This window comes from Balaenoptera borealis, assembly GCF_965194805.1.
Source record: "Balaenoptera borealis genome assembly, chromosome: 16".
NCBI lineage: Eukaryota > Metazoa > Chordata > Mammalia > Artiodactyla > Balaenopteridae > Balaenoptera > Balaenoptera borealis.
In genome coordinates, this window is record NC_138872.1 from 44,030,599 (window position 1) to 44,043,387 (window position 12,789).

The 12,789-nt window shown below is 40.9% G+C and overlaps 1 long non-coding RNA gene across 1 annotated transcript; it reads right to left on the reverse strand.

The window, feature by feature from the left end:
- Positions 1-3,113: 3,113 nt before the first annotated feature.
- Positions 3,114-7,090, reverse strand: LOC309613997. Its single transcript, XR_014235977.1, has 2 exons — positions 6,679-7,090; positions 3,114-3,797 (listed from the first exon to the last, which is right to left on the reverse strand). It is a non-coding gene; the product is annotated as an uncharacterized lncRNA (long non-coding RNA).
- Positions 7,091-12,789: the final 5,699 nt, after the last annotated feature.

The following is a 12,789-nucleotide window of genomic DNA, read 5'->3' on the forward strand; positions in this document are numbered from 1 at the left end:
TCTCATTCTGCCTTCATGTGGTTCACGTGGCCTCCTCACTGGATCTGGGGGCCTATGACTGTATTAATTGACTGGATTTGGCAGAAGTGGTACTAGTTCAGTACTAGGTCTAGCCCTTCAGAAAACTAGCAGTGGGACTTCCCTCGTGGCACAGTGGTTAAGAATCCACCTGCCAATGCAGAGGACACAGGTTTGAGCCCTGGTCCAGGAAGATCCCACATGCCGTGGAGCAAATAAGCCTGTGTGCCACAACTACTGAGCCTGTGCTCTAGAGCCCGTGAGCCACAACTAGGAGCCCACATGCCACAACTACTGAAGCCCGCATGCCTAGAGCCCGTGCTCCACAACAAGAGAAGCCACCGCAATGAGAAGCCTGCACACCGCAACGAAGAGTAGCCCCTGCTCGCCACAACGAGAGAAAGGCCACGCGCAGTAACGAAGATCCAACACAGCCAAAAAAATAAAAAAAATTTTTAAACAATAAAAAAAATTTAAAAAGAAAGAAAACTAGCAGCACCCACATCCACCCTCTTAACCCTGCAGGAGTCCTAAGCTGCCAGGTGAGAAGCCCAGCCAGCTTGCTGGAGAGAACCACGGGAGAGGCCCACATGGAGACCAGAGGCCAAGCCATCCCAGCCAGGCCACCACCTGAATGCAACTGCATCAGGGACCCCAAGCAAGATCTGCAGAACCTCCCAGCTGAGCCCAGTCAACCCACAGAACTGGGAGAGCTAATAAAACGGTGTCATTTAAAGCCACTGTGTTCAGATGGCTGTTTCATAGGAACAGATTATTGGAAACACTGACAAAGTATAGACACATATGTGAAGACACACACGTTTCCCTCTTCCCAAACACTATAAACCAGCATCACTCACAGTTGCAAAATTCCACAATAAAATAACACCAAATCTTGCAGTTCACTAAATGGTTAACACACCACAGCCAAGAATGTTAAAAATGGAATGCAAGATAGTTCAACAATAAAATTCTATATATGTAATTCATAAACTTTAGGGAGTTAAGTGAGAAACCATATATGATCATCACTCAAGTTCCCAAAGTGTACTCGGAAGAATCATGTTTGTTACCTACCACTGTTTTGTTTTATTATGGTATTAAATTTATTTTGAGGTTTCAAGTTGCACTGGCCACAAGTTTTGGTAGTTTTCCTGGAGAAGTATGGGATAGAGAGATTACGAAGACTGTGGCATTCCAGTCAAGTCAGGAAGAAGAAAAGTTGTTAGCTATTACCAGCAGTAGTCAACATTTTCCTGACAGTTCTAGACAACAAAATCAATGTGAAAAAGAAATGAGTTTATATAGGAATGTGGCCAAATCATCATAATTTACAGCTTTTTTATATGTATCAGCCAAAACCAATTAGAAAATATAATCGAAAAGAAGATTCCATTCATATTAGAAACAAAAACTAGAAGGTAATTGGGAAAACACTAAAAAGAAATGGGCTTGCACTTATATCCGTAACCAGTTAACAGTGGACACACTGGATGGTGGTATTCATTTTTTACACTGCATTTTTTTTTACCTTTTTAACTGTGCATATATTACCTCTATAATAAGAAAAAAACATATATTTTAAAATTCTAGCCACAAGTCTAGAGCCAGTCAACATAAATCAATAAAACCTACAAAATTTTAACTTTTCAACAAGCATACATTCATTTCAAATAAGGAATATGCTTATTATATTCTGGGAATTAAACAGAAAAGTACAACATATAGCAATAATTTACGTACAGGAATGATGCTGGGCTGGCAACAGGGCAATGGCCTTCACTGCTGTCTATCCTCACGGCTGATTCACATGGAATCTAGGATCACCTGCACGTGGTTCCACATGCTTGGAAGAGCAAAATGCAAGGCAAGGAAGTGACCACTGATGGACAGTTAAAACATCATCCATCCCATTCACTAGGGAAATACTCCATATTGTTTATTGGCAGAGATTCAGATGAAAATCTCACGTGGCTACAAACCTATGGGAGGAATTATTTTTAAAAATGAGGGAATTCCCTGGCATTACAGTGGTTAGGACTCTGTGCTTTCACTGCTGAGGGCGTGGGTTCAGTCCCTGGTCGGGAAACTAAGATCCTGCAAGCCGAGTGGCGCGACCATAAAAATACATAAACAAAAACAGTCTGTCAAGGGCTGCCTACTGACCTAAGTACGTGTGTTGTGAAAATATGCAGATCCACACCCTAGGTAGAGCCTCTCTATAGCTTGATTTCTTGAGTATAATTCTGGCCAGAAACATTCTCCTGTTTAAGAAATAAACTGCACAGAGAGTGTCAGGTACTGGGTTTATCTGGATTTTAAATTTGAATGCCTCTGAGATTACAGCCCAGCATCATTCCTGTATGTAAATTACTGATATATGTTGTGCTTTTCTGTTTAATTCCCAGAATAAAATAGTAAGTATATTCCTTATTTGAAGTGAATGTATACTAGTTGAAAAGTTAAAATTTTGTAGGTTTTATTGATTTATGTTGACTGGCTCTAGTCACTGGTCATGGAGTGGACTGGTGCGGAAAGGCCACTGACCACCAGGCAAGACCACTCTGTGCCTCTCCAATGTCTACCATTTTCAGTTTATCAGGCAACAGAAACTGCGCTCCACTTAGTTGACCAGCTCTTCATGTGACTTTCTGGTCATTGGGACTGTTGGGGGGAAACTGCACAAAGTTCCTTTCCTAGCCCCAATTCCAGTTTCCCTTTCCAAAGGGGAGATCCTGGTGCTCACCCCACAGGCTCGCAGACAGGCATGAGCCAGATCAGCCACCACTGCTGGAAAAGGGCAAAATCCATTGTGTCCTTCCTTTCTTCCTAAACAGCCAGGTGATAAGTTAACATGTTATTAAACATTAAATACGCTGAAAATTTTATAGGCCATCAGCTCCACCTGCCCACGTGATTTGGAAACATGAATTGCAGAAATTCAGCTCCCCGGCTTGCACAATGCACACTTCCAGCAACACGAGATGCACCAGGACCCCCTATCTCCCTATACAGCCAGGTGAAACTTCCTCATTGTTTAAAGGAGATTAAAATGTAATATTGATAATTTACTTTCATTAAACAAAAACACACTATAGTATTTTGGGAACTGTATATAGTATTTTGGGAATTGTATACAGTATTTTGGGAATTGTATACAGTATTTTGGGAATTGTAGGAATGTTGTGATTACAGATACAACGTACCACACAAAGGGGAGAATCCTGTACAATAGAAAAATAAACCACTTCCACCTTGTGAGCACAGAATGAGAAGATGGCGGTGTATGAACTAGGAAGCACTCTCTTCAGGCACAGAATCCGCTAGAGCCTTGATCTTGGACTTCCCTCTAGAACTGTGGACAGCAGATTGGATATGTGGGGTCTCTGTACGGCAAGAATTCAAATTCTCTATTGAGAACTGATGCTTCAAAATGCAAGCATACAACATAGATTCAAAAATATGTTTACCATGGAAGGTTATAGAATTATATTTGGAAATTAAATAAAAGAGAAACTCAGGTTCAAATGAAAAAAAAGAAAAAGAAAAAGCAACCATACTCCTTGGCCAAGCATTCCTGGTTAAAGAAAGTCTAAATTTTAAAACCAAAAAGTGGTGGGCCTAGGGGAGGTGGAGAGGGAGGTGGAGAAGCGTCCTTGGTTGGGTCCAGCCTCGAACGGGGGAAGGCTTGGCAGCCATCTGGCGTGAGGTCACGATAGCACGTGCTCCAGAACGCCTTGTCTAATCAGCTGCTCGCACTTCCACCGAGGTAGAAAGTGCTGAGGGAAGAGGGGGAGGAAGAAAAAGGAATGAAAAGAATGCTAAATTATACGATGCATCATTAAGAAGCAGCAACACATTATATATATATTTCAAACTCCACCAGCTAAGTAGTTAAAAGCTAAACTTAAGTATTTTTGCTATTTTAATCAACTGAAATGGATGTCAGCTAGAGCTGTACTGAAGTCTGAATTTTATAAACAAATTCACGTTTTGCTTAAGTTAAATGTAACTAAAGAGTTTTGAATTCTAGTAGGTATTTTCCTTCCTGTTTGCATTTTAAAATCTACGCACAGAAAACCCAGGTAGGTGAGATTTGGGGCGCTGGATCACAAGTGGTGCAGCGACAGCTCATTAGGAAGGCAAGCGGAAGGAGTGTCTTCTCCATTAAACCCCTTCTAGGATCTGAGTCTGAACAGTCATTCTTCTACTAACAGTGCAACTCTTCTCCCATACTTTCCAAGGATTAAAAGTCATGGTAACCTATGACATGGGTGCTGGTCACACGCTGTGTGTGAGGATGCCAGTGCCTGGCTAAGGCTCATCCTCAACGTCTCCTGAGAGGACACTGCTCTCGTCCTGAGGTGGAAAGGAGTCTCCTTGTCCGATTCCCTCTCAAAACACCAGGGCTTAAAACAAAAGTGAACATTTACTAAACTCTGGAGCGGGGAGGTGCTGGAGGTGAGGCAGGAAGACTTTCCAAGCTCACAAGTGACCAAAGAAATCTCAAAGACGAGACAGAGATACTTGGGTAAAAACAAGAAACAGTACATCAGAAAGTGCAGTGTAGATAACCCTAGAAAGTAACTGAAGGAGAGAGTGTGCAAAGTATTCAAGGAAGCGGATGCCACTTCAGTGCACCTGACCGTCCTCCACAAACTCAAAGGCCTCAGGTGAGACCCATGACCAAAGAAACTCCTCCAAACCAGTCATGAAGACCCATGGGCCAAGGACTGTTGTCTAACTTAATGGAATTTTTAAAAAGCCTTAAGAATATAAAATGTAAAAAAAATAAAAAATAAAGAGAGAGAAAAAACTATAGAGTTGCTCATTTAACAATTATTCCAATATCTACTAAAAAGAGGGAGTTCTGATTTCTGGACAACCAGAGAAGCATGCTTGCCATAGAGTCAATAATAAAGGAATGTACAGTAGGAAAATGTTTCCCTATTAATATTTTACATTATGTGGGTGATCTACACTACAGATTTTATAGAAAACTGGTTTCAGATGTGCTCAGACATTTTAGAAGCCCCTTAATATCAATTACAGTAGATTATGCTTTTAAGTTTCCCCATTTTTATAGGGTGATACTGAGAGACAAAGGCTCATTAAGAGGAAGGCTTCTGAATGCGCCACACAGTAAACAGCAATCGTCTAACAGCAGCAGACGGAGGAGGGACTGGGTTTCGGCTGCCCTGGCCCCACCCAGGCCCTCCCTGCTGAGGAGTCTTAGCACACTTGGTGGGAAGACTGGTCACAAAGCTGGAGAAAGAAATTCAACCAGGGGACAGTGTTTGGGGTGAAGTGCATTTTCTCAGATCTTGCTTTATGAGGCTAGCTTTGTTCTTGTGAACCCAGAGCTTCACCATCTATTTTCTATTCATTAGTATCCTTGGAAGGGAAACTTTTGCCTTAACAACCAAAGATTTTAGGGTACCCTGAAAATCTGTCTTTAATAATTCCAACTTTTGTTTCAGGAAACTAAAACTCCAAGGGTACTAGTAAAATAAGAGACCAACTCACCCTCCCTTAGGGAAATGAGCTAAGAACCACATAACCAGAACCATTCTTCGGCTCAACAGAACAAACAGAAGTCAACAAAAGTGACTAGGGTCATTAAATACCGACCGTCTCATAACAAGATGGCAGGCAACAAAGGAAAGAGTGGTTTTTACTAGTTCACCTTTCCTCCTATGCTAATATGACTACAGAAAATAGAGATAGGATAAAAAAAATTTAGCTAATGTGAATTCATCTAATGTGAACTTGAAGATTTCTAAGGAAACAATAAATTGAGATTCTTCGTAAGGAAAAATTTAGTGAGTTACAATTTCAGTCTTTCCTTATTAACTTCTATTATGTTTATATATTAAATACTTAGAAATTTTTTGATCCATATCACTATTTGTTAACTAAAGAACTAAGATTTAAAAGGTGAAGAAGTATAGGCTGAAAACTAGTGCTTAGCACCTTTTTAATAAATAATAATTTGAAGAAAGGAGCTAAATGCAACAACTTAATAGCCCCTTAACTAGAATAAGACCCACTGTGGCAACTTCCCAGGGAAATGCTTAGTATTAAATTCAAGCAATACCCTAGTAAATTATAGCTAATGCTTGAGCATGGGTTTCAACTGCATGACTCCACTCAAATATGCAGATATATATATACACACACACATATATAAAACCTGTATTGTCATTTTACAGATCTTTAAACTGACTAAGTATGGGGAAAAGTTTGTGTTCGATTAGAGATCACAAAAGGTGGGATCAAAAGAACTAGGGCTTGGGTCCTAATTCTATTCAAACGGTTTTAGCTTCCGGCCTTTGGGTGAGTCATTTATCCATCCCTTTGTTTTTGAGGCAGAGATAGAAGTACTCAGATTTCCGACTGTGTGGGGAGAGGGGAGTCTGTAGGCACCCCTAATCCCTGTGCATTGTTCAAGGGTCAACTGTAATTAACCCCGTCTTACTACATGCAACGTTTGCTTCACGTCTTTACATTTAGAAAAAGGACAAAAGAGTATTTTATAATAAACATAATGCCTACAATACAAATGATCATCACAAGGTGATACTTACTTTGCTACTGATTCCAACATTTTCGTCATTCAACACTCTTACAAAATTTAAAGTATCTTAAGACAATAAATACCTGGCTATTTTTTTTTAATAGGACTGAAGTACCATCATCAACTTCAAATTCTCCATAGTCTTTTAGACACCGCACCTGAAAAGAAAAACTGATGTCTTATCTAAATTACTTTATAATATGTAGAAACCATAAAGTAGATGGGGATTTATATATACCCATATGAAAAGTATTAGGCTTTCTCTTTATTTCTTCTCTGTGTACTTAGGCCTAGTACTCCTTCCTGTGGTATTCTAGTGGTTCTAATTGTCCTGTTTTGATGGGGAGGAAGAAAAATGGCAAATCTCCGAATATATGTGTACGTCAGCACTGACAGCAAGGAAACCTAAGGAGCTGCCAAAAAGAGACAACGTCACTGGATTGTTTTCCCTCTGCAAATTGTGAAAAATCAAGCAGTTGAAAACACATCTACAGGGACTTCCCTGGTGGTCCAGTGATAAACAATCCGCCTTACAATGCATGGGACGCAGGTTCAATCCCTGGTCAGGGAACGAAGATCCCACATGCCATAGAGCAACTAAGCCCATGCAACTAAGCCTGTGCACCATAACTACTGAGCTTGCGCACCTCAACTAGAGTCCACGTGCCGCAAACTACAGAGCCCACGCACCCTGGAACCCTCGCGCCACAACTACAGAGCCCACATACCCTGGAGCCCATGCACCACAACCAGAGAAGAGAAAACCCGCACGTCACAACTACAGAGAAGCCCGCGCACCACAACGAAAGATCCCTCATGCCTCAAAGAAGATCCCACGTGCCACAACTAAGACCTGACGCAGACAAAAATAAAATTAAAAAAAAACCCAAAAAACCCCCCATATCTACAAAGAAAAGAGAACGTTTTAGATCTACCCCAACCTGCCTCTTACAGATTCCTCCCATAAAGTATCAATATCTGAGAATAGGACATAAGTCTACAAGATTTGTTTTACAGATTCTGCCAATCTCCTTTGATTGATTGATTCAGACTCTTTCCCAGTATTACTTAGAAGCACACTAGGAAAGAAAAGATACAGACTCATGCTACAGGAATCAGGAGAGGGTCTTAGTTGGAAGGTGGGAGGGGTAAGGAGCCTGATAACCACTTCTGCAACTGCAAAGAAGGAACATTCAAAGGCAGCCCCAGAAATCTCAGACCTGGCTCAGCTTCAAGTGCTGCCACAGGAAGGCGGGCGGGCATTTTCATCTCCTATGAGAGTTCAGACCTCAGTTTATTCTCCAGAGTACTAGCACTGGTGTTAGCAAAGCCAACTCCAATGGCAAGTCTCAGATTCCTACTTTTCCTGGATAATTTCATGTCCTGTGATTCCTCTGCAATCCTACCATGACTCCCAAAGGCATTTTAAGTTGGTTTGAGAAATACAAGAAAAATCCCCCCCACCACCAGCATTTTGCTTCTTTAAATAGACTTTTATTGTGGAAAATCTCAAACACATTGAAAAGTAAAAAGGCTAATAAACTCAATGTCCCACCAACTGGCTTCAACAACTATCAGCATGTGGCCAATCTTGTTCCCTCGCCCACTTCTGGGTTATTTTGAAGCGAAACCTAGACATCATTTCATTTAATCTATAATTATTTTAGTGCTTATTTCTATAAATAAGATTTTTTTAAAAAAAAATCCCAATACAATTATCACATCTTATTAATAATTTTTTAATATTATGAAATACCCAGTTAGAATCCAAATTTCCCCATTTTGTCTCATGAATTTATTCTTAAAGTTGCCATGCTCAAATGAGAGTCAAACGAGAGCTACACATTACACATTTCTGATATGTCTCTAAGTCTCCTTTAATCTACAGGGTTCTCCCCCTTCCCCTTCCCCTTGGCAACTTGTTTGTTAAAGAAACTGGGAAGTTTGGTAGTTTCCCAAAAAATAGATTCTGTTGTGGACTCCTGTGGGGTCATTTAACATGTTCCCCCATCCCTGAATATCCTATAAACTGGAAATTAGGTGTAGGGGCTGGATCAGATCAGGTTTAGTTTTCTGGCAAATGGTGTTATGATGTTGTGAAGCACAAAATGTCTGGTGTCCCTTTTTGTTTTTTGGGTTTTTTTTTTTTTGGCTGTGTTGGGTCTTCATTGCTGCGTGTGGGCTTTCTCTAGTTGCAGCGAGCGGAGGCTACTCTTAGTTGCAGTGCATGGGCTTCTCATTGCAGTGGCTTCTCTTGTTGCAGAGCACAGGCTCTAGGAGTGCAGGCTTCAGTAGTTGCAGCACACGGGCTCAGTAGTTGTGGCACACAGGCCCTAGAGCACGCAGGCTTCAGTAGTTGCAGCATGTGGTCTCAGTAGTTGTGGCGTGTGGGCTCTAGAGTGCAGGCTCAGTAGCTGTGGCGCATGGGCTTAGCTGCTCTACAGCATGTGGGATCTTCCTGGACCAGGGATCAAACCTGTGTCATCTGCATTGGCAGGCGGATTCTTAACCACTGCGCCACCAGGGAAATCCTGGTGTCCCTTTTTGGATGTTAAGATTGATCAATGGGCCTAGGTGCTATCCATACCCATCCACTACTAAGGTCTCTCTTAAGCTTTTCACCTAATGCTTTAGCAGCTACTTGCCTCCATGCATTAGGGCTACAAAACGGCATTAATCTAGTTTTTTTATTCCTGCTGCATTTATTAGCTGGAATTCTTCTATAAAAAAGAGATTTCCCTCGTAAACAATGTGGCTACCCTGAGATAGAATTTGTGCAGTAACGGCAGATAGATGCTTGACTCCATTCTTTCATTTACCATTTTCCAAAATGAGTTTCCTCCTTCATATTCTCCAAGGAGCCCCAAAGAGGTTTCAGTTTTAAAACTGTTATTGTTAGGTGTCATTATCATTCATGCTTCTAACGCAACTGATGTGATGCAATTCACTGCAGTTTATCATTTTGATGCTCAGATTGTCCTTTCTTTGGCTAATGCGAGCTCCTTCGAATCAGCTCCCAAGTCTTTTCAGCACTCCCCTCGTAGTCCTTGATACTTTCTTTGCTTTCCATGCTCAGCTTGTACATCTTTAATCTATCTGAGACCTGGAATCAGCCATTTTCCCCCCAAGAGTCCTGGTTTCCTTTCACGGGAAATGGCATATAGACTCAAGAATGTGAGGCTTCCCTGGTGGCGCAGTGGTTGAGAATCCGCCTGCCAATGCAGGGGACACGGGTTCAAGCCCTGGTCTGGGAAGATCTCACATGCTGCAGAGCAACTAGGCCCGTGAGCCACAACTACTGAGCCTGCGCGTCTGGAGCCTGTGCTCCGCAACAAGAGAGGCCGCGATAGTGAGAGGCCCGCTCACCGCGATGAAGAGTGGCCCCGCACTAGAGAAAGCCCTCGCACAGAAACGAAGACCCAACACAGCCAAAAATAAATATAAAAATAAATAAAAATAAATTAAAAAATAAAAAGATAGGCCTAGAGCTAGAGAAATTCTCTTTAAAAAAAAAAATGAATGTGGATGCTCATGGCTACTGGGTTGGTCCTTGTTTCTAGGCCTTTTCAGTGGACAGAGCTAAGAAATACTTCTTTAGAAGAGATGATTCAACATGAGTCCATGCTATTACTTTTTTGCTCTATTCTTCAATATATAAACTGTTTATTATTTAAAGAATATTATATTATTCTTAGGAATATTATTACTAATAACATTATTATGAATAATATGATTACTAAAAACAGGTTAAGATTTCTTTGTAATTCTTTTCATCCTTAGTATGTACCCACTAGGGAAATACAATCAATCTCTGTGTTTTCAAGTAATTTAAATAACCCCAGTTTGACTAATCTACCAACATGAAACACAGGTTCATTTGTTTCATTTTGTTTTCAAAATGTGTACGTTGGTTTTCCACTTTGATTTCATTTTGTTTTAACAATATGTAAAATATTTACATGGTTCCAAAGTTAAAACTTTTAAAACAGGTACAGTCAGAAAATTTTGGCTGTTCCATCCTATTCCTGCCACCACCTACAGGTAAAATTTTGGTTTGAGTTTGTTTCCTTTCTTTTTTGTGCTTTGCTTTATTGTGCTTCTCAGATATTGCATTTTTTACAAATCGAAGGTTTGTGGCAACGCTGCATTGTCAGATGATGGTTAGCATTATAATGCTAATGCATATTCAACAGACTACAGTATAGTGTATACATAACTTTTATATGTACTGGGAAACCAAAACATTTCGTGACTCACTTTATTGAATATGCACTTTATTGTGGGTCTTAAACCAAACCCATGATATCTCCAAGGTGTGCCTGTATAAACTAATATATATTCATATACCCCTTTTCTTTTCTTTTTTTTTTAACATCTTTATTGGAGTATAATTGCTTTACAATGGTGTGTTTGTTTCTGCTTTATAACAAAGTGAATCAGCTATACATATACATATATCCCCACATCTCTTCCCTCTTGCGTCTCCCTCCCTCCCACCCTCCCTATCCCACCCCTCTAGGTGGTCACAAAGCACGGAGTTGACCTCCCTGTGCTATGCAGCTGCTTCCCACTAGCTATCGATTTTACATTTGGTAGTGTATATATGTCCATGCCACTCTCTCACTTTGTCCCAGCTTACCCTTCCCCCTCCCCGTGTCCTCAAGTCCATTCTCTAGAAGGTCTGTGTCTTTTTTCCCATCCTGCCCCTAGGTTCTTCATAACCATTTTTTTTTAGATTCCATATATATGTGTTAGCATATGGCATTTGTTTTTCTCTTTCTGACTTCCTTCACTCTGTATGACAGACTCTAGGTCCATCCACCTCACTACAAATAACTCCATTTCGTTTCTTTTTATGGCTGAGTAATATTCCATTATATATATGTGCCACATCTTCTTTATCCATTCATCTGTCGATGGACACTTAGGTTGCTTCCATGTCCTGGCTGTTGTAAATAGAGCTGCAATGAACATTGTGGTACATGACTCTTTTTGAATTAAGGTTTTCTCAGGGGATATGCCCAGTAGTGGGATTGCTGGGTCGTATGGTAGTTCTATTTTTAGTTTTTTAAGGAACCTCCATACTGTTCTCCATAGTGGCTGTATCCATTTACATTCCCACCAACAGTGCAAGAGGGTTCCCTTTTCTCCACACCCTCTCCAGCATTTGTTGTTTGTAGATTTTCTGATGATGCCCATTCTAACTGCTGTAAGGGGACACCTCATTGTAGTTTTGATTTGCATTTCTCTAATGATTAGTGATGTTGAGCATCCTTTTTCCTCCATTTCTTAACCTTTCATTACTTCCGACTTCTTTTCTGTCTACGGCACATTCTGCCAGTGAGTTTTTCTTTTGACATTGACTTTTTATTTTCCAAAATTCTGTTTAGTTAGTCCTGTCTGATCATTTTTGATAGCTTCTTGTTGCTTGTCCTTTTTTAATTTCCATCTTTTAGTTAAGTAAACATTTCATAATATTTTTCCTTATTTTGTGTCTGATAATTCCAGTATCTGAGGTTCCTACAGGATCTAATTCTGCTGTTCTGGCTTCTTCTGACTCTCAGAGGTGGTCCTTTTCCACGTATATTGTGGTGATCTTTAATTGTGAGCTCATGTTTGCATGATGTTTATCTCTGGGAATCCTGGGAGCTGTAGTAGAGGGTGCTCCCTGCAGAAAGGATGTGTTTTGCTTTTGCCAAGAGTTGGGAGCCTCTTAATCTGAGACCACTTTAACCTCTTCCAGGGAACTGGCCCAGTGCATGTATCCACGGTGTGGTTTCTCCACACTGGTGTAGGTGCTGGCCTCAGGGTAACCCCACGTTTGTGTTGCTTAATGCTCATGGCTTTGGTTTCAGCTTCCGGGGTTGTTTTGTTTGGGGACCCCTGGAGGTTTCCATTACCTTCTGTGAGGACATCACACACTAGATGATCAGCTTTGCTCTGGTTATTTGGTGAGTGTGCGCGGCTGGGGTGGAGCAACTGCCGTCTTATTTGAGGTCCAGGAAGCTGGCGGCAGAATCCCCTGCCAACCACATACACACACACACCTGCCTTGAATCAATTTGTTTTCCATCCTGGAGCCGGAATGACAGTTCAAAACACAGACCTCATTTGTGTCACTCCCCTGCTTGAAACCCTTTGCTGCTTTTAAAATTCCGTTGACTTCTATGTCTTTATTTTTCTCTCTAGTTCCT